Source organism: Taudactylus pleione, unplaced genomic scaffold, assembly GCF_031769625.1.
Source record: "Taudactylus pleione unplaced genomic scaffold, aTauple2 ptg000129l, whole genome shotgun sequence".
NCBI lineage: Eukaryota > Metazoa > Chordata > Amphibia > Anura > Myobatrachidae > Taudactylus > Taudactylus pleione.
Genome location: NW_028284531.1, coordinates 8,676,496 through 8,699,199, shown reverse-complemented (window position 1 = coordinate 8,699,199; position 22,704 = coordinate 8,676,496). Strand labels below are relative to the sequence as shown.

The 22,704-nt window shown below is 47.7% G+C and overlaps 1 protein-coding gene across 3 annotated transcripts in view; it reads right to left on the bottom strand.

Annotated features, from left to right (window-relative positions):
• Positions 1-20,671, bottom strand: part of GABPB1 (GA binding protein transcription factor subunit beta 1) — a 58,233-nt gene extending 37,562 nt beyond the window's left edge. For 2 of the 3 annotated variants that reach the window (XM_088472827.1, XM_088472829.1), the window contains exon 1: positions 20,450-20,670. The gene's annotated coding sequence lies outside the window, so the exon portion shown is untranslated. Of the gene's footprint in view, positions 1-20,449 lie in introns of all 3 variants that reach the window. The other variant, XM_088472828.1, reaches the window with a different exon arrangement.
• Positions 20,672-22,704: the final 2,033 nt, after the last annotated feature.

Genomic DNA, 22,704 nt, shown 5'->3' with positions numbered 1-22,704 from the left:
AATATTTATAGATTTGTGTTGAATCTTTTATACACAAACACAGGGCCTGATTCAGCTTTGGGAATAGAGAGCTAGAGCAAGTAACTGTAAACCTGGACAAATCATGTTGCAATGCAAGGGGTGCAAATACATAGTTTTTTTGCATGTAGGGTAAATACTGACTGCTTTTGCACGTAAATTGACAGCTTTATTTTTACACTGCAATTTATATTGCAGTTTGGGCACACTCCTCCCAAATCTAATTTCTATCTGCATATTTTTAATCTCCCCCACCTGCAGTGCAGCATGGTTTTACCAAGCTGCACAGCTACTTGCTATATCTCACTCTATTCCCAAAGCTGAATCAGGCCCAATGTGCGTTAGAGAGACTAACTTGAACACAAGCTATACTTACCGATCAGCCACTCGATGTGTGTTACCTGACATCACAACTGGGGAGGCATTTGAATTTGCCCGACCAGCTGAGCTGTCAGTCACCGGTGGTTCCTGTAGCAAGTGTATGGGCGGTAGGCTGACAGATTGAATGACCGATATATATCTCCCAATGTGTACCCAGCTTAGCTCCCTCCAGGCTGTGGAAATAGCCAAGAAAACATATTTTCTATGTAAGTAACTTCATATCCACCAACAGGGCTGGACTGGGACTAAAAACAGGTCCTGGCATTTAAAGAACACACAGGCCCAGCTCAGCATCTGGCTCCTGGCACAGACTTCTCCCATCACTATTCCTGACTCCTCCGACTTCTTAAGCTGGCCACACACTAGACCAACTTACATCCAACCAGCCAACTTGTTGATTGGTTGGAATGAAAATCTGGTAAGGAATGGGAGTAACTGACAATCAGCAATTTGCTCCCAAACTCCGGAAAATGGACAAAAACTGTTGTTTGAACAAATTGTTTAGATCAAACATTTAACAAACTTGTCTGAACGACCATTTTCATCTGTTTTCTGGCATTTAGTAGCAAATTGCTGATCATCCTTTACTCCCATACGTTACCAGATTTTCATTCCAACCAATCAACAAGTTGGACAGATAATCTTTAGATGTGTGGCCAACTTTAGTCTATGCTCTTACAAATTTCATTAATATTAGCACAACATACAAGTGTACATCATTCTCTGTATTAAGCTGATCCTGTAGGGGATTAAAAAATGTGCCATAGTCAGATATTTGGTTGGTTTCTGTTAGGTAAAGCTGGCACTTCATTGGTGTAGGTCACAAACAAAGAAAAGGAAAGGCATTTTCCAATTGACCATTTTTATGGCAGGGGTGCTGAACACAGAGAAGGACACTTCTGTGCGCATCAAAGCAGAGCCGTTACTACACATATTGGTGTCCTGTGTACAGAAAGAGCACATTGGTGTCCCCTAAATACTTCAACCTGGGAGAGCGCGCGTTGAAAAAAAAAAAAAAAAAAAAGGATGTGGTCTCACTGGGAAGGGGCATAACTAGGTGTTTGAAGGCCCCATAGTAAAAGTTTGTAAGGATCCCTATGTACCACCCAATGGTGAAAATGTATATAACACATGTAACCTTGACAAGGAAGATGGGCCCCCCTGGACCACATAGCAAAGTCCACACAGATAAAGAAAGAGTTGTCTTTTTAGATGCACAGTTAGTATTAAAATGTAACTTTTATTAGTATATTTAAAATATTATGCATATTTCTTTAAAGTCTGTGAAATATTAAAAGAAGAATTTGATCAAAGAATTAGAGATGGTGTATTAAAATAATTAATATGACCAATACAAGTCTGTATATCTATTTTCCATGAAAAATTAAATATATATATATATATATATATATATATAATAGTGGTTTATATTGTTTTATATATATATGTCAATCATTAATTAAATCCACTTATTTCTTCCGTTAGCGAAGCTTCGCATGACATAATAAATAGCATTTCAAGACCTACAGTAACTTCCTAATGGCCACAAACAGCCGTCTATACAGTCCTGCTAACGAAATTATCCATTTTGGGGGTTCCAGGATGGTCTCCCCACATTTTCATGCACTTCTCCCAAATCTCATTTGGCAGTCAATTCGCACCCCTCCGCTGCGAGTAGTGCGAATAGGCATTTTTAATTGGGATTGGAGAATTCTTGGGAGCCGCTTTCCGGCGATGTGTGCGAGTTTAAAGAAACAAACTCGCTACTTGCAATTCGCAGCTAATTGGATCGAGCCCTAAATGTGCAGCAAGATTAGTAAACAGAAGCAAAATGGGGACAAGCAACAAACTGAGCGTCCATTTGTACATATAGAGACTATAAGATTGCTAAAGCTGGAGGCATAGAGATAAGAAGGTAAATATGTGCCTAACAAAGAAGGGAGCAGTGGGGGCTGTACCCAAGGTGAAGGGATATTCTTATATAAAATTAGACAAACAAACAATAGTAATTCTGCCTCACAGTGCGCAGTCCATGGACTCCAAACTTTACGGAAGTGGTTAAAGGTGTCAGGCATCCACATAAGTTGGAAGAAGTATGAAAGATGGATCAAGGAGAGTGGGAACAAAATAACATTGGTAATAGAGTTTACAGGAATTGCAGATCGCAGCTGCGATTACGCACGCAGGTCTGCTGCGAATATATGGTAATGACTGCAATCTTAAAGCTATGAGAGATGCCCAAACCCAGAATAGAGACGCCCACTACTGCTTTCGGACATCCGTAACACTTTGCAATCCTGCGTATACATCGAGTAACATCGGCCCCTCACGCACAATTACAACATGTCAGACCTTGCTAATCTCATCACACACAGTAAGTGCACAAGCTGCGTATGCCGTCGCAGTGGTTAACTTATGCACGTTCATGCAACGGCATTCAAACGTACTGGCACGTCTGCGTTTCTCCCACCACTCCACCGTCACCATTCCCAAATGCTCACATCCTGTCAATCACTCTGCAAATGGTCTGCCTGGTCTCTGCGATCGCAGTGCAGCCTTCGCACGCACACACTGCGATGCATACGCTGTATGCAACAATCGGCCATATGTAATCACAATAGCAATCCATAATGAATCAGGCCCAGAGACAGAACTTCTTTAGTTTATGACTACTCCTCAGGATACAAGGTCTCCCCCACATCTATCTTCAAGGCCAATTCATGCGTATCTTCAAGGGGTGATTATGAGAGAGAAGTCGACAGTAGAGGACCAAAATGAGGCTTTGGAAAACATGGTTGTGTTGGAAAAATGTCCAGCGAGAGAGAGAGACAGACAGACAGACACACACACACACACACGCAGGTGATCAGACACAAAGGAGAGTATATAAGGAGTGTGATAGGATCACTGGTAAAGTGGTCTGTGACAGGGACATTTATCCCAGATTCCTGTCCTATGTGTTTAAAATCCCCAGGAGAAAGTCTGCAGTGTAGCAGGCTTGAGTTTCGGCTTTTTGAAAAGCCGGTTTGGGACCTGGGGGTTGTGGGTGAGAGGAGAGGGAGGGCTCCACCCACGGCCACTCCAGGTTTTGGTTCTCTCAGCCTGGTAACAGGCTTGTTAGGGTTTTCCACCTGAGAGTGGCCAATATAAGCCTAGTGTGTTGAGGGCTGATTGTTTCACCTGGGAGAGCAGACAGGGAGTTTGCTCAGAGACACTTGAAAACCTAACTGTAAGTGTTGTGCTGTGCCTTGGTTGCTGGTGAGGGCATTAGGCCCTGCCAGGTTCTGGTAGTGAGGGAACTACCTGTGAAGTTAGTGCCCCGACAGGGCTAGGATTTATGTTTTCTTTATGTTGTTTCTGACATTGTACAATAAAGACTGGCGCCGACCAGCTTGTACTTGCATCCAGACTGGTGTGCTGCTTCCCTGCTGCTGTGGGTGTGTGTAAGAAAGGAGTCCTTCTACCCAGGAGAGGGAACCCCTAATCTGACTGTGTCACAATATGGTGGAGAATGCGGGCACCCACACACACTGAAGTTGCAGCAAGAGGAAAACTTTCCGTTTAAAAATTAAAGGGACAGACACCCAATTTGTGAGTGTGGAAATAACGCTGTGTCCTTGGAGTCCCATAGAGGAGGCGTCAGCCAATGCTCAGAGAGGCAAGGTTCAGCTTCCAACCTACACCCCAGAACAAAATGGAGGAAATTATTAAGGCCTTGCTCCAAGCTACAGGAGCTCAGCAGGACACGAACAAACTTCAGCAGGAGACGAACCAACTTCAGCAGGAATCTACCAGGGCTCAGCAGGAAGCTACAGCAGCTCAGCAGGAATCTACCAGGGCTCAGCAGGAATCCACCAGTGTGCAACTGTTGGCCTTGGAGACAGCCCAGAGGCAACAACAGGTCGCCATCGAGGAAACCCGCCAGGCCTTAGCGGAAAACAGCCAGGCCATAAGAGAGGTGGTACAGCACCTGGTCGCCCTTCCCAGAGATGTTACTACTGGTCCTCCCACCACCACTCACTCCGTATGAGCCAGTCACTTCCTCCAAAAGATGACTTCGGGCGATGATGTGGAGGCCTATCTCGCCGCATTTGAAAGAACGGCCGAAAGGGAGAGTTGGCCCAAGGAGCAGTGGGCAAGTCTGGTGGCACCTTTTTTGTCTGGGGAGCCACAAAAAGCATATTTCGACTTATGCCTGGCTGAAAAACAGGAGATCCTAACTCGCTTGGGAGTCACCACCTTTGTTCGTGCCCAACGGGTCCACCGCTGGGAGTTCCATATGGACAAGCCTCCACGTTCACAGATGCATGACCTCGTCCATCTGTCCTCAAAATGGCTACAGCCCGAGACGCTGACGGGACCACAGATCGTGGAAAGAGTCGTGATGGACCGGTACCTGCGATCATTACCCGCGACTCTGAGCAAGTGGGTGAGCCATGCAGACCCTAAGTCCGCGGACCAGTTGGTCGAGCTAGTGGAGAGGTACGTGGCGGCTGAGGAGCTGAGGAGTATGCCCCACCGATCCCCGATGGCGCCCCGGCGAACTCCCACAGACACTGGTAAGACTGTTCCAGGGGAGAAGGGTGCTGGGCGGTGGGATGTACCTAAGACTGAGGGTGTAGAACCTGGAGACAGGCCTGCCAGGCCAGGAAGGTTCTTGCCCCGTAAACGACTAGACATTAATATGATTCAGTGTTTCCGGTGTGGTGACTTCGGCCATATTTCCGCTAATTGTTCACTTACAACTGAACCTATGCAATGTGATACTGCTCATGTCTACCGCAGGGGTCTTTCTTTGCACAGACAGCCTGTACGGCTGACCGGCAGGCTGAGACTAAGCACATGTGTGTACTCACTGTAGATGGCAACCGAGTAGAGGCACTGTTAGACTCTGGTAGCTTGGTGACACTTAGAAAAGCTGAGCTGGTGAACCCCCTTGAGGCATAAGGGGAAAACTGTTGATGTGACCTGCATACATGGGGATAATCGATATTATGTTACTGCCGAGGTGAACATCGAGACACCATGTGGCTCTGCTATAGTTTCTGTGGGTTTGGTGCCTGGTCTGATGTACGATGCAATATTGGGGAGAGACTTTGCTCACTTCTGGAAATTGTGGGAAAGCCGTTTTGTTCCAGAAGTGAACAACCCCGGTCCACTTGAGAAGGTTGTCGATATAGTGGAGGAGGGAGTTTCTTCTGAGTCAGAGTTTTTCCCTTTTTCTACTATGATTGGTGAACTAGAGAATGCGGAGTGTGACGGTGGCCCGCCAACTGATGTGCCTCCCATTGAGGTGGGACGTGTTGTTGGGCCAGTTGATCGTCTGCCTGATTTAGAGGTCAGAAGAGAGGTCTTTGCCGTGGAGCAGTTGAAAGACCCTACTTTGGTAAAAGCCAGGAAGAATGAAAAGGTAGTTGATGGTAAACCCGTAGACCCTGATAGTCCTTTGTCCTATCCCCACATGGCAATGTGTCAGGATTCATCCTGCCCTGAGTGTCAGTATCATGCTCCCAGACCACGTTTTAAGGGTCCACTAGTTCCATTGCCTATTGTAGAGGTGCCAATAGTGAGAGAGCACCTGAAACAGGCTCAACAAGCACAGCAGAGGGTATACAACCGCAATGCTCGGTTACGCAGCTTTGCTCCTGGGGACAGAGTGTTAGTGTTGGTTCCCACTGTGGAAAATAAACTTTTGGCTAAATGGCAAGTGCCCTTTGAAATCTTAGAAAGAGTGGGACAGGTCAATTACAAAGTTTACCAGCCGGGGAAAAGAAAGCCGGAACAGATATACCATATAAATCTGTTAAAGCCCTGGAAAGATAGAACGGTACTGTCGGCCGTCCGAGCCCCTCCAGTAAGTCCAGGGCCCTTAGTTCCCGAAGTGACAGTAGCAAAAACCCTGTCGGCAATTCAACAATGAGAGGTCAAGGAGTTTCTGGTTAGAAATAGGGTGCTGTTCTCTGACGTACCTGGGAAAACCTCGGTCGTTAAACATGATATCATCACTGACCCAGGGGTTAAAGTTAATCTAAAGCCCTATAGGTTACCAGAAGCACCAAGAGCATCGGTGTCGAAAGAAATTAAAAATATGCTAGAGTTAGGGGTTATTGAAGTATCACATAGTAAATGGTCAAGTCCCATTGTGTTGATTCCAAAGCCCGACGGGAGTGTGCGTTTCTGCAATGACTTCCGAAAGTTGAACAGTGTTTCAAAATTCGATGCCTACCCGGTGCCACAGTGGAGAAGGAGGCGTTGGCCATAAAGTGGGCGTTACAAACTTTTACATTTTCGGTGGAACACAGGCCAGGGGGCCTGTTGTTTAAAGCAGACGCGTTGTCACGCGTTCATTGTGTGGGGGCTTCAGTTGTTCCGCCCCATAGGTCGAAACAAAGGGGGGGGATATGTGATAGGATCACCGGTAAAGTGGTCTGTGGCAGGGACATTTAACCCAGATTCCTGTCTTTTGTGTTTAAAATCCCCAGGAGAAAGTCTGCAGTGTAGCAGGCTTGAGTTTCGGCTTTTTGAAAAGCCGGTTTGGGACCTGGGGGTTGTGGGTGAGAGGAGAGGGAGGGCTCCACCCACGGCCACTCCAGGTTTTGGTTCTCTCAGCCTGGTAACAGGCTTGTTAGGGTTTTCCACCTGAGTGGCCAATATAAGCCTAGTGTGTTGAGGGCTGATTGTCTCACCTGGGAGAGCAGACAGGGAGTTTGCTCAGAGACACTTGAAAACCTAACTGTAAGTGTTGTGCTGTGCCTTGGTTGCTGGTGAGGGCATTAGGCCCTGCCAGGTTCTGGTAGTGAGGGAACTACCTGTGAAGTTAGTGCCCCGACAGGGCTAGGATTTATGTTTATGTTTTCTTTATGTTGTTTCTGACATTGTACAATAAAGACTGGCGCCGACCAGCTTGTACTTGCATCCAGACTGGTGTGCTGCTTCCCTCCTGCTGTGGGTGTGTGTAAGAAAGGAGTCCTTCTACCCAGGAGAGGGAACCCCTAATCTGACTGTGTCACAGGAGTAAGAGGGTAACTTAGAATGAAGAAATGGACGCGAGGAGAGTCTATATATATATACACACACACACACACACGTATATATACATACATACAAACATACTGTACATCACCACACCCCATACATACAGCACAGGCTGCTACCCCCCCCCCTCCCGTTTCCCTTTATCTTATGACATGTTCAAAAGTAAAAGCAATAATTGCAATGTTATGTGACAGCCTTCACAAAGAAACCTCAACCCCAAGAGAATGGAGAGAAAACAGTGATAGTTACAATTGACAGATTTAGAAATAAAAGACAGTGTCAATCAGCAGCTAGCAAACAGTCACATACAAGGCACATGTAATATAATTACAATCGGCTCTAAATCAACAACAGAAACGCAAAGGAATGGTAGGACATAGAGCACCATATACCTTAACCAGGTACAGGGCGCACGGAGCATGGACCTTGAGCATCTCAGACATGTGGAAGGTAGGCGGAGCAACCCAGAGGCGCAAAACCCATCGTAGGGACTGCGTCTGGGTCGGAGCTGCCGGGGGGGGCGCCAACCTCCCCCTAAGCTGCGTTAACCAGTGCTGGCCTCGTGGCAGCAGATAGCGCCTGCTGCCGATCCCCAGCATCAGATGATAAGGCCCCGGCTGGTGTAGTGAGGACACGGTCAATCCTGGGTCCTGACAGCAGCAGCTTCTGGTGTGTCTGACATCAAAAGCAAGGACTGCGCCACACGCTTCCTTGTAAGCGAGGAATCGCCTTACCGGACATATCTGAACATCTGGTGCAGTCGAGGTCGCGACAAAATCACCAGCACACTGATGTTGCGGTCCGGCGGAGGTAGATGAAGCCGCAGTACGTGCATCTTAATTCATACGCTTGGTACTGCCAACTTAGAAAAACATAAAATAGCTTAGGACTGCTCGAAGCAGTCCTCATGTTACAAAGGTGCATCTTGATCCTGCCGCACCAAACGAACAACTAAGTCCTATGGCTAGGGGCGGGGTATATATGGGGAAGGACCCAGGGCATTCTGGGAGCAGAAGTTTTAACTGTTTGCTGCCTGGTCTTCCAACCATAATATCCCCATGGTATTCCTGTGGATCCCTATGGACCCCAAAGAAAAAACTGCCAAATATCTCGACTGTCTGACCATTAGTTCCGAAATATTGATCTTTCAATTTATTAAACTATTTACTAATCACGGATTATTTATCCAGTTTATTTGAAATATCATGGGTGTTTATGAAGGAATCGCCACGAAATTTGGACCCCTAAGGTAACTTTTCCTCCAGAATCCAAAACAAATTCATTTATCTGCCTTACGTTTCAAGTTACAGCTAAAATTCAAACTATGATCGTGATTTGCAAATCGGTGAAATTTATGAAATGTATATTTCACCGATCCTGACGGATCGCTGAACATCGATGGCCGATGGTCGGCATTTCCGACCGCCCTTTTTCGATCCCATCGCAGGATCCGGCAATCCGTCGGCTAGTGTATTGGGGCCTTTACTGTGTACCTGGACAAACCATGTTGCAATGCAAGGGGTGCAAATACATTTTTTATTTGCATGTGGGGTAAATGCTGGCTGCTTTTGCATGTAGCCCACAAATGCTGGACAGCTTTATTTTTACACTGCAATTTAGATTTCAGTTTGAACACACCTCTCAAAAATCTAAGGCCCTGATTCAGACCCACTCGCGAGCGGCTGTCCGCTCGCAAGTGGGTCGATGTTCTGCACTGAGCATGCGCACGACGGAGGGTGCTCCGTCGTGCGCATGCGCCAGACGCGACTAGCGAAGGAAAGTCCTTCGTTCGTTGTGTCTGATCAAAGGGGGCGTGCTGTCGATGTTGATTGACAGCACGCCCCCTTTGGTGGGCGTGCCTCCCTGACGGGGGCGTTCCCATGGGAACGCCTCCCGTCAGAAGCCGGCCCACTGACATCACTAGTGATGTCAGTGGGAGTGATTTTGGCTCTGATAGAGCCAAAATCACTCCGGGGCTTGCGGTTGAAAACCTCAACCGCAGGCTCCGGCTCGCAGTTTCGATGGTCGCGATGCTCACAACCATCGCGGCCATCAAACTGCACGCTCGTATAGGCTGTGGGTGGTGACCCACAGCTATACGAGCGTCCAGGAGGACGCTCCATTTTTATGGAGGGCGGCCCTCATTCAGAGCATGCGCTCTGCTCAGAGCGTACGGCTCTGAATGAGGGCCTAAATCTCCCTGCAAATTCTAAATCTGCTCCACCAGCATTGCAACATGGTTTTGGTTACTTGCTCTTTCTTACTCTATTCCCAAATCTGGACAAGGCCCTAAGGGGGTCATTCAGACCCACTCGCGAGCGGCAGTACGCTCGCAAGTGGGTCGATGGTGCCCACTGCGCATGACGTTGGGAGCTCCATCGTGCGCATGCGCGAGACTCGGGGAGCGAAGGACTTTCCTTCGCTCGGAGTGTCTCACCAAAGGGGGCGTGCTGTCGATGGTGACTGACAGCACGCCCCCTTTGGTGGGCGTGCCTGCCAGACGGAGGCGTCCCCATGGGAACGCCTACCGTCTGAAGCCGGCCCCACTGACATCACTAGTGATGTCAGTGGGAGTGATTTTGGCTCTGATAGAGCCAAAATCACTCCTTGCCTTGCGGTTGAGAAACCCGACCACAGGGTTTCCCTCGCAAGTCCGATGGTCGCGATGGTCAAGACCATCTTGTTGCACGCTCGTATATGCTGTGGGTGGTGACCCACAGCTATACGAGCGTCCAGGAGGACGCTCCATATTAATGGAGGAGGGCCCTGATTCAGACCGAGCGCTCTGGTGAGAGCGTCCGGCTCTGAATCAGGGCCTAAGTTCCTAGTGCCAATCTTAAGTTCCTGGCTTCAGTTGCTGAGGCTGAGTTTGCTATCAGTTCCAGGCTCTCATTCTGGTGGATTCCAATTCAGTCTCTGGTTCAAGAGCCATTCCCTATTTCCAGTACTCTCTTTCCAACACGTATTCCAGGGACAGGATTCTCCTCTTCCTGATCAAAAATGGGCTCCAGAGGTTAGAAACCAAAGCCTGGGACTGCAATCTCCCTGCTACTGAGGTGAAACTCTTCAGTGCAGCAAACTGCTAGCTGTGACCCACAGGATGTAGTTATGAGACCGGCGTCCATCTCAATCCCGACAACGTAATCCTGGCAAGGGATTTAACATAGGCGTCAAAATACCGACACCTATGTTAATCCTGACGCCGGACCGATTGTCCTCTCTGCCGGGTAGGTATACACTTAGCCTGGGAATGGGGGGTGTGGGGGGTTAGGCTTAGGGACCCCTGGGGGAATATAGGGTTAGCTAGGGAAGTTGGGGGGGTTAGGTTTAGGCACCCCCCGGGAGGGTTAGGTTTAGGGTGCGGAGAGGGGATTAGGTTTAGGCACCCATGGGGGGTGGAGGTTAGGGTTAGGCACCCCTAAGGGAGGGTTGGGTTTAGCATACTTACCACCTGTTGGCCTGTCACTGTCGGGATTTGAACCGATGGTTCTTGAGCCACCGGTATTTCAATCCCATTCCGTGACCCACAGCTCCTCCTGCATCTCCTTTTCTCACTCAGGATGCAAGGTAAGTGCAATTTTTATTTACTTTACATACATGTTAGATTAAAATGTGTCAAATACTGTACACCCAGTGTAATTTGGTTGGACTCATACCAGAAATTTTAAGAAAAAAAAAAAAGGAAGCATAAAACAGAAGCCTATGCAGGTGGTATTAGATCCTTTGCCTTGATGCAGATTCTCCAGGTTACGAATTGTCCACCCATCCTTGTTTCAAACTAAAGAGTTTTTCATTTAGAACAAGGACTGGGGGTCACAGCTAATAACAGTGATCGCGCTGAGTGAAAAAAATTGTGGGTCCCAGTGACCCCTCACTTTAAAAAACATGGGGGTCCTATTCCACTTTTTCTGGGTCCCATCCCATATTATGGTACAATGCTGGGGGGAGGTAGCAGTTGGGGTAGAGGGGGTTAAGGGTAAGCAGTAGTTGGGGTAGAGATGGAGATAAAGGCAGGGAGAAGTGGTGGATAAGGGCAGGCAGTGCTGGGGGAATAGAGGAGGTAAGTGCAGACAGCAGTTGGGAAAGTGCTGGAGGGCAAGGATAGTGCTAGGGGAAGACAGTGCTGGGGGTAAGGGTAGATATCAGCTGGGGCAGCATTGGAGCAAGGAGGGGGTTAGGGGCAGGCACTACTTGGGACAGTGCTGTGGAGGTAGGGAGGAGGTAAATAGCAGCTAGGACAGTACTGTGGGGCAGGGATAGAGTTAGGGGCAGGCAGTACTGGGGGTAGGGAGGGGTCAAGGGTTGATAGCAGCTGGGCAGGACTGGGAGGCAAGGATGGGTTAGATTAGGGGTAAGGGTAGATAGCAGCTGGGACAGTACTGGGGGGGAGGGGGTAAGGATAGATATTAGCTGGGGAAAGCAGGTACTTAGGGATAGGCAGTACTTGGGGTACGCTCTAAGACACTGCAGGCACAGGGGACACACACACTACTGCAGGGGAGACACACTTCTACCCTTCCCTACCATACAGGGTCACATCCATAAGTCTAACCATCTCTCCGGGCACAGTTGCAAGGCAGGGGCGTGTAGGCAGGCATGGGGTGTCACGGTAGTGCACTGCCCATACACAGAGCACACATCATGAGGCAGTGACAGAGAGCAGCACTTACCTTTGCAAAGGAGGAGGGTGGCTACACTGCGTGAGTCAGGCCAGTCTTTGCGGCATAGGTACATGCTGCTGGCGGTGGCTCCCAGGATCAGTGCGCCCTGTAGAGGATGCAGAGGCACTGCTGGAGACTGTCACTGACCTGGAGGAAAGAGCCCTAAGCAGATCAGAGTGCTGCGCTGATGGGCTGAGAGGAGGGGGAGACACTGCAGTCTGCGGATTGGCTGGGAAAACAGGTAGCGGGCGATTGGCTGGAGGCGCTGCTGCTGCCTCTCCCGGGAGTGGGCGGAGCCTGGCAGTCCCAGTGTCTGGCCTTTCGGAGCTGCCTTGAGATTGGGTGAGTGCCGGGGGAACAGATGAGGAGACACCGCCGGCGATGATTGGCTGCTGCGGCACTGCACACAGCGCGTCCTGCAGGACGCACATCAGCCTGTAGTGCATAAAAACACGCTATATCGCGTATTTTGCGATCCCTGTAATAATCAAACCAAAGGGTGACCTATTAAATATTAATAACTTTAAAATAAATATGCAAGTATTGTATTTGAATAAATATGGAATTGCACAAATATTCCATGATTCTGATATTTTACTAATACAATAGAATCACCTTGTGTTTTGCTATTACAAGTATCGCCCTTTTAATTTTAGGCATTTATAAGACGCAACTTACCGGCTGTTTATACATAGCTGCTAGGCGAAAATTTGCAGATGTTACAGCCGCCAGGGGATGTATTGAGACACCCACCTGCGACTTTGCAAATCCTAGGATCTGCATAAAATGTTGCAGCATCTGTATCGGTCGCAAATCATTTGATTGCAGTCCTGAGTGAGTCTATGGTCCCGCAGAATGGCCATAGGAATTGAGACGCTAGAGCCATATCCCTTGTGTATGGGCTCGCAGTCGCAGAGTGTGACGCCCATACAATGGTTGCGACACGTCTGTGTGCTTTGCTGCCACACCGAGATACCTCCTCCAATCGGTTCCTGTCTGTTAATCAGACTGAGAGTAAAAAGTTGTTTCGAGCAACTACGGTAATGTATCTTGAAGCATGTGCATTGCGACTCAGATGCATTTGCAGATTACCGATAATCGCTCATTGTTCTTTATATTTCCACAGGAAAAATGGGGATGCATTAAAAAGCTACACAACCCCAACTTTATACTTCACTAGCAAAGCAAATCAACTAATAAAATTGTAATCGGTGCAGGAAAGATGTGAGCAGCTGCAGCTTACAACTAATTCTCTTGCTAAGCGACACAACCCCATGGGTTTTGCCTAAGGCTACAAAGGGGAACAGAGGAAAGTGATGCAGAAAGCGGGCCTCAAGACTCCATGCTAGAGGGAAGGACACCTTAGTAAAATATTTTACTTTAGATGTAGTGCAGCGTTAGGCATATTTGAAGAGTAGAAAACACTTCAAATTATAAAATATAAAGCAAAATATTCAGACTAGCCCTTCTTGTCATAAAAATGCAGCAAAGCTCAAGCACAATTAGCATAAATCTTTTTTTCCAAGGACTTTTTTGGGACTAACATAGATACATAGGGCCGTATTCAATTAGGTGCGAAAAGCCGTTTTCTGTGATAAAGTATTGCGAGTCACGTCATTTCGCCATGCAAAAAGTTTCCTCCGTATTCAATTCTGGAGACTTTTCGCCAGTGTGGAAACTCAATGCATTGGAACCTGCGAAAATGTTTCGCCTATGAATAGGTGTCGAAAAAAAGTGCAGAATTGGGGTTTTGGAGTGCAAACCTCGGAAAACCCTCCTGCACCCTTGGGACAGTCCCTCAAACTTAAACTGTGTCAAAAAAAGTTAAATACTTTAGATCACCCCAAAAAAGTACTTTCATTTTGGGGGCGAAAAAGTCCAAACTTAAAAACTAGCGAAATAGGCTCCAGGGGGCCCCCAAGTATGCCCCAGGTATTTTTATGTTTGCAGGTGGTTGCGGAAAGTGGATTTTTTAAATTTTTGAAAGTTCACTTTAGCAACTTTAAAATATGCCAGTACCCATTTTCATGTACCCCTAATTTGCTGGGACAACTTAGTTTCACCCCAAAAAACCTGCTAAATGCTATTCTTCATCACTTATGCAAAGACGCTAAATAGCAGCTATTGAGATCATTTAAGGACCCCAAATACCTTCAGCAGGCCTATTCAGAGGTATCTATAGTGATCCCCAATGTCAGAACATCTTTTGGGGGGTGCCAGGCTGATTTCCCCAAATCTGACAGCACTTTTCGCCAGGTCCGAATTCGCCCGGTCCAATTTTTGCCAATTTGTAATTGAATATGGGGATAAGCGGGGATACTTTTCCACATGGAAAACCAGCAATGTCGGCGTAAAGTCTGGCATGCGAAAAGTACGGGACTTTTCGCCCCAAATTGAATATGCTCCATAGTGCTACTCTGGAAACAGTAACTTTAATATTAGGAAATTACTCTATTGCAGTATTTCCCAAACATTTTTGAATCACGGCGCCCTAGAGTATCAGAATTGTTTTCACGGTACCCCTAAGCCAAAAGTTTGCTGTTGAGAAATTCAGAAAAAAATTTGTAAACTAGTAGGATGAAGTAAATTGTGTTTACATGTCATCCTATAATAATTTGATTTGGTTCTAGACCACCATCCTGAGGCACCCCTGCAAGTGTCCCGAGGCACCCCAGTGTGCCACGGCAGTTTGGAAACCACTGCTCTATTGACATCATAAAAAAAAATTAACCTCATATATAGATGTAAATTTATGAAGAGCCAATTTTACATGAATACCCAAGACCAGTGAATGCAAATACGCACTATAGCATGTATTTTACCCACAAATGAGGACCGGGGACTCACTTTTGCAGAATGGGTGAATCCCCGGGGACGCACTCCGCTGCCGGCCTATCCCCTGGCTCCTGGTTACATGATTAATGTCTCCCCTGGCCCAGCTGCAGCCCACAGAGCCCGCCTCTTGCTTGATGCAGCTGCTCACTCTGCGTGAGTGGACTGCCCAGGCGTGCAGAGTGCGGCCCGGCCCCCGGCATGAAGACAGCTCCCGACATCCTGTATACAGATCGTCTTGGCCCCCGGCATGAAGATAGCTCCTGGCACGTGTTGACAGAAGAATTAGCCACACGCGTACCAGGCAAGAGACTGCGCGTGTGGCTGCACTCCCTGGGACAGGTAAGTGTAAAGCGGGTAGCACTGCGGGTGGGGGTTGGTGTGGTGCAAAGAGGGGGGTTAGAGTACCACAGCGCACCTGGCCCCAGCAGTCCCCGGCTTTCTGCATCTAATCACCACCTCCCCTCCAACTCTAATACCCGGTAGAACCCAGCCCTTCTGCTGTCCCTGCTTACACCTCTTGTATCCAGCTCCCCTTCACTTCGTCCTGTCAGTGGATCCTCTCCCCCTCTAATACCCAGTGGCACCCAGCCCTTTCTCCTGCCTACTCCTCTCCCCCTCTAATACCCGGTGGCACCCAGCCCCTTCTCCTGTCCCTGCCTACCCCTCCACCTCTAATACCACGTGGCACCCAGCCTCATCTCCTGTCCCCAGCTCTCCTCCACATCTAATACCTGACACCCAGACCCTTCTCCTGTCCCTGCCTACTCCTCCTGTCCCCAGCTTCCTTCCACCTCCTCCAGTACATGGCTCCCGGGCACCCAGCCCCCTCTCCTGTCCCTGCCTACCCCTCCACCTCGTTCTGTCAGTAGTTCCTCTCCCCCTCTAATAACCGGTGGCAGCCAGCCCCTTTTTCCTGGGTAGTGTCTAGATGCCCTTCACAGAACGAACCCTGACATCAGTCACTATCCTCACGGGCATAAAGGGGGAATAGTAACATGTGGCGAGCAAAGCAAGCCACTGAGCCCGAAGAGAACCCGCGAGGGTACAAATCTCTACCATCGGTGGCTAGATACTCCAGCTGAGACAACATATCAGCTCTGTGAGGGCATAGAACCACACTTCCGCCCTCACTCCACGTCACGTCCTTAGGATGAAGGGGAAATAGAATCAACCCTTTCTTCTGTCCCTGCCTACCACTCCACCTCTAATACCACGTGGCACCCAGCCTCATCTCCTGTCCCCAGCTCTCCTCCACATCTAATACCTGACACCCAGACCCTTCTCGTGTCCCTGCCTACTCCTCCTGTCCCCAGCTTCCTTCCACCTCCTCCTGTACGTGGCTCCCCGGCACCCAGCCCCCTCTCCTGTCCCTGCCTACTCCTCCTGTCCCTAACTCCCCTGCGCCTATAATCTGACCCCCCCAAATTCTCCTGTCACTGGCTCTCACCTCCTACACCTGTACCTTGCTTCCAATCTCCTACTTCTGTACCCTGCACCCCATCTCCTACTCCTGTACCCTGCACCCCATCTCCTACTCCTGTACCCTGCTTTCTACCTCCTACACCTGTCCCTGGCTTCCCGTCTCCTACACCTGTCCCTGGCTTCCGGCCTCCTACACCTGTCCCTGGCTTCCCACCTCCTACTCCTGTCCCCAACTCCGCCTCCCACATATCAAGAAGACGAGGAGCCTGCAGCATGAGTGCAGCCGTTACCATGCAGCTCAAACAGAATAAAAGTATAGAAAGTGCACAGCTAGAAGCAGAGAATATCTTTTTGGTATATTTTTAAAATGTATTTATTGGTTCGCAGTTTTTCAAATAATTATGCAGAAACTGTAGTTTCTGCATAATTTTATATATCACTGCTTTGTAACAGTCTAAGGCAGAAGATTTCACAGAAATCTCCTGCAGAAGGCTAATTACCGCAGCAGACTGCAGGTCCTATTATTGTCAATGGGTGCTGCAGTCTGACCTCTACTTCAGTCAGACAAAACTGATGCTATTGGGGGTATCAGTTGGGCATTCTAGGGGTATGTGAGGAAGTGTGGTGGCATGTGGGGAGGTCTGAGGGGCATATGGGGGGCTCCAAAGCATAAATTATGATGGGACCCAGAAATGTTCAGGTAGGACCCCATTCTGGCGGGTCCCTGGGACCAACAAATTATGTCGCTCAGCAAGATCACTGAAGACACTAAGGTACTTAATTGCAGGTGATAGCCAATTTTCCAGTGAGGTGCACAGGAAACTGGTGATGTTGGGGCACCGTATTCCAGGCCTAATTGAGAGATGTACGCTAATGCCACTGCAAATTTGCACATAGCAGCTGTACGAAAATATGCAAATGTAGCGCCAAGGATTTACATTGAGACGCCCACTGGCGGCTTCACAAATCCAAGCAACTGTGGGCCTGATTCAGAGCCGGACGCTATTTGCGCTCGCTCGTTCAGAAAAAGGGGCCGGCTATTTAAATTGAGCGCTCGCTCTTTGCGGTCTGTTGATGCCTCTATGTCTGAGCGAGCAAATGAAACATGCGCTCGCTATTTTGTAAAGACGCTCCCTGGCCGCTCGCATCTTACGTCATCTCCGCTATTTATTAGATTAATCGAGTATATCGAAAGGCGTCTGAACTGCTCGCATTGCTTGTGGTTGGATTTTCCTACCGCAATCATGTGAACAGTTCAGGCTAAGAGACAACCAAGTGACGTGGCCGATGACGTTGCTTTGTTAATTATGCACACCCTTAAAACGCCCGTTTTGACCGTTTGGCACGCCTGCATTCAGATCACCAATCCCCGTTTTCAAGCACCTTCCCCTGTTACCACCCACAAACGCCTCATCCTGTCACTCAAATTAGCAGGCACTCGCTATTTTGCGAGCGCTCGATTTCCGACCGCACTGACTGGTTGGTGCATGCGCATTACGACCCATACGCATGCGCAGATGTGCGAACATCGCTCGGAGCAAACGAGCGGCCGCTTACAAGCGGCTCTGAATCAGGCCCAGTGTACAAACACGCAGGACTGTTTGCAGATCAGTCGATAATTGTCCTCCTGAGTAACTCTATGGTAGCGCAGAATGGCCGTGGGAACTGAAACGTTGGAGCAAATTTGACTGCTCATGGGATCGTAGTCGCAGACAGAGGAACACCCCAAAAACAGTCACGACATGCCTGCTTTTGAGTCGCCACCTCCCCATGGCCACAAACTGTTCCTGCATGTCAATTACTTCACGAATAAATCTTCACTGAGAGCGACATCGGTAATGAAACTCAGACACATGTGCAGACTACTATAATCGCTCAAATGTATAAACATCGGCATTGCATCTATTGCTGAATCAAGCCCTGTACCAAAATGCATGCAGCCAAACATTACATAGAATTGAATATGGGCCTAAACACAAGACTTGTTTTAAACATGTATAGTATAGAATTAGTGACCACCTAGAAATTAATAAGTCAAGCTAGAATAAGCATTAGGTAAAATTACATATAAGCATAAGCAAAAGGCAGCACTAAAGCTGGGCACACACCTATTGGCTGATATGATTGGCCCCATAATTGTGTGTATGTAGGAGCATTAACAGATAAACAGCTTAAAACGCTCCTGGAAACGCATCTTATATAAGAACGTACACACTAATGGCCCCCGATTGGTACGATTTGGCTGCTATATCGCACCGTGTATGGGCCTGATGTCAGACTGATTGCGCACCCGTGGGGGTCGTACATCGCACCCTCTAATCTTACTGCAGGATCAGTTAATCAGGGGATGCGATGTGCGATCCCATGCAGCGCTATGTGGGAGGAGCCGGCATATCGGGCGGTCTGCCACCTGATTGCACCATGTGTGGGGACCACCCGATATGTCGGATCCCCCTTCGCACAGTGCCTATCACACCGTGTATGGCTGGCTTAAAGCTGGGTACATACTGACAGATATATTGACTAATCAATTGATCGGCCAATATATCTGGTGCCCGTCGGCCAGTGTGTACAAGCGATATGTCTGTGAACGACATAGTTCACAGACATATCGCGACGGCTATGCTGCACAGCCGATGGACAGATATAACTGCAGACATATCTGTCCAATTGCAAGTGACGCAGGGAGGGGGCGCACCCACCCCACGGCTGCCTGGAAGGTGATGGTCGTTCAGTGTATACGAATGTCCATCATCTACAGATACAGTATATCTGCAGATCACTCGATCTGCAGATATATCTGCTAGGTGTGTACCCACCTTAAGTTAGAAATAGCGCAGTGTGTACGGGGATCGGATAAATGCTCTGTGGTTCAGAGCTTTTATCTGATCTGCCAAATGATTAGCATTACTCCAAAAATATACTAGTAGGTTAATTGGCTCCTAACAAAATTACCCCTAGTGTGTATGTGTGTGTGTGTGATAGGGAATATAGAGTGTAAGCTCCACTGGGGCAGGGACTGATGTGAATGGCCAAACATTCTCTGTAAAGCGCTGCGGAAAATGTGTGCGCTATATAAATAACTGGTAATAAATAAATAAATAAATTATGTGTACTACTTTACATTTTCAGAAAAGTCATTCTTTAGGGCTGTGACCTCAATTGAGTCAGAAATACAACAGGCCATCCCTATATAATACACACACATACAGCCCATCCCTATCACACACTACACACCCCACAATTGCCAGAAAATGTCAACCTATGAGTTTTGTCTGGACAAATATTTCAATGCATTAAAACTATCTCCCCCAAAAGATTGAGTACCTGCATGTACACAGATTACTAATGCGCAGACAAGATTATATAGATTGGAAACTCCACTGGGGCAGGGATTGATGTGAAAGAATATGCTCTGTAAAGCGATGCAGAATATATGTGCGCGCTATAGATATATATATATATATACACACACACACACACATACATTATGTACAAGCAACATGTGCAATTATGACAGGATTACAGACACGGCGCATATATATATATATATATATATATATATATTTATTTATATTGATGACGTACTCTGTACCATAATAGTCGTTATCAGTGACAGTGTTGGGCACCGGCAGCCGGTGCTGGGGTGCCCCGGGCCGGTAGGGGGAAAAGCCCCAGGCATGTACACATGTAGAGGAGACCAACAAGCCCCCAGCTACCGGGCAATAACCGGTTTTATTTCTATGTCGTGCTGAGGAGGAGGGAGCCGCTGTGCTGGGTGACGGGGAGTTTCCCGCCCGATGAGCGGGTGTGCACCGGGGGGAGAGCGGGGAGGCCGCCATTCTCGCCACCGATCACAAGGCTCAGCCCTTCCCGCCACACGCTCCCCAGAGCCCAGCACAGCCCCGTGTCCCCGGAAACCTGCCGACTTTAACGCAATAAACAGGAAATCGCTCGGATGAGATCTGGGTTCCGGGGGAAGTTGAATTATTTTTTACCACAGAAGAGATCAACTTCCACATCCGGTAGGGCCCGACACCCAACACTGACCTGGAAAAGATTCGGTAACCTGACAGAAATGCTCCCACTGTGCCTACCGTGCCCGCCGTGGCTGTGCCGCCCGCCCAGGTCCCGGCTGCTCAGCTCCCAGCTGGGGAACCTGTGACTGAACCGAGCCGGTTTACTTCAAATGCCGTCTCATCGGCGCCGAAAATCCCCGAAGTAAAGTCCCCCGCGTTGTGCGCGGATGTGCACTATCACTGTGTAGGGACTGCCTCACCACCGCACACGTCGCGCATGAGGAATTGGTGTGTGAGGGGAAAACATTTGGTGTCTTTATACTTTATTTAATACGTTGTTTCCAAAGGTGACGCCGGGCTGGCGCAGCATTTACTCAGCAACCAGTCACCGGCACAATTCTAGAAGTTACGGGGAAACAGAGCGCGGTGGCGGAAGGATTCCTGTGTAAGGAGGCGCCGGGATGATGAGCTTCCCGCATGCGCAGTAGGGGAGTTTTCGGGATAGAGGGCCGGTACTAGAAAAACTCTGGTGTATGTGTTGTGCATTCTCTATATCCTGATTCCTGACGCCCTTGGGGGGTGTGTGTGTGTATATATATATATATATATATATATACTGTATATGTGTGTTTGTTTTTTGTTCAGCTGCTGCATAGCATCACTGTAGAATTTATTTTTAGATTCTTTTTGCAGTGGGTTTAGAAGCTCTCATAGGAAGACTTATCACTGATGTAGAACTATTAATTGTATCATAACTTATTGCACCTGTTATTACTGGTTTGTACTTGCAACACTCAGGCATTAACTGCTACGAGATTATGCCATAATGCAATGCTTACTACCCACATGAGTGTATAGATAATTACAACTTTTTAAAAAAAAATTTATACTGTTTGTTAGGTGAGCCTTCACCAACAAGTCCAGCCATCTTTATCAAAGTGGTACGCACAGTTGCCCATGCCCAATCTAGGCCCCCATTTATCAACAAAGCATAACCCCTTTAGCGCTCGCTTGTTTCTGGATTTAACAAACAGCTGTAATCTAAGATTACCACTGTTTGTCACAGCATCGTTCTCACCATCTTTAGATGGCAAGAGCCATGCGGTCCCCATTGACAACAATGGGGACCTGGCGCTGCCCTTCTGGCTACAGCGAAGCCTTCCAGGCACTGCTGGGTCCCAGTGTCATGCACAGATGGACTGTCGTGCATGCACATTACACCAGCGCTGGCGGCGTTAGGTTGCCCGCAGCCCAGTGGAGGACTACGCAGAGGAGGAGGACTTCGCTGGACCTCGCCGGAGTAGTAAGTATTGGTAAATACCAGTGGGTTTTTCGTTTGTATCGCAGTGATACTAAGCGAAAAATTCTGCTGGTATTTGCCTTCGTTGATAAATGGAGGCTGTAGTGTCTAAAGCTGCATACACACAACGATTTTTTGAACGATTTTATGAACTATTTTCTGTCAGATTTTTTTAAAGTGTAATGAACGATTCTTTTGAACTACAAACGATTTTTGCATATTCCCTTAATGAAAATCGTTCAGTTGGTCAGTCTGACTGAACTACAAATGTGAACGCGCATGAACGATAATCGTTCATCGTTTTAACTCAAAGTGAACGATAAACGATATCATTGTGTGTATGCACCTTTACAGCTAACAACATTTCACGTGAAGTGCTGAACTACACACTTTGCAGTATTGCCGATTGTGGGCCTCATTTGTCAACAAGTTTTATCACAACAAATGGTGCTCCAGCCAATCCTCTCAGAACTCATCTTTTTGAAAAATGACAGTTTGTAGCTGATTGGCCTGGAGCACCTTTATTATACTTAACGAGTTTTATCACTATTATAAAACTCGTTGATAAATAGGCCCCTAAGATGGTTAGGTAATCATTTTTTTTATCAATTTGTTTTTTCATAAAATTATGCAGAAACTCCTGCAAAAGGCTAACTATCTTGTAAACCATACGTTCAAGGAGTTTGGAGGCAAAAGAGAGGAGAGAGATGGGCCTAGTTGGAGAGAGTGTTAGGATCAAGGGTAGGTATTTTAAGAATGGGGGAGAAAAGGATATGCTTGAGGCGCAGTGGCAGTAAATTGTACAACACTTTTGTACTTTCCAATACTTTTAACAAACTGTCCTCTACTCCAATATTGGAGAATTAAATGAATTATTATTTGAAGTGTAAAGTACAATTTACTGGCATCCAAACCTACCCGAAGAGAGATATTTACTGTCTATGTTGTAACTTGTACTAATTCAGTATAGCTGTGCCCATAGGATAATTACGCTCACAATTCATATCGAGGGGCTCTTGGGTTCCCCTCACAT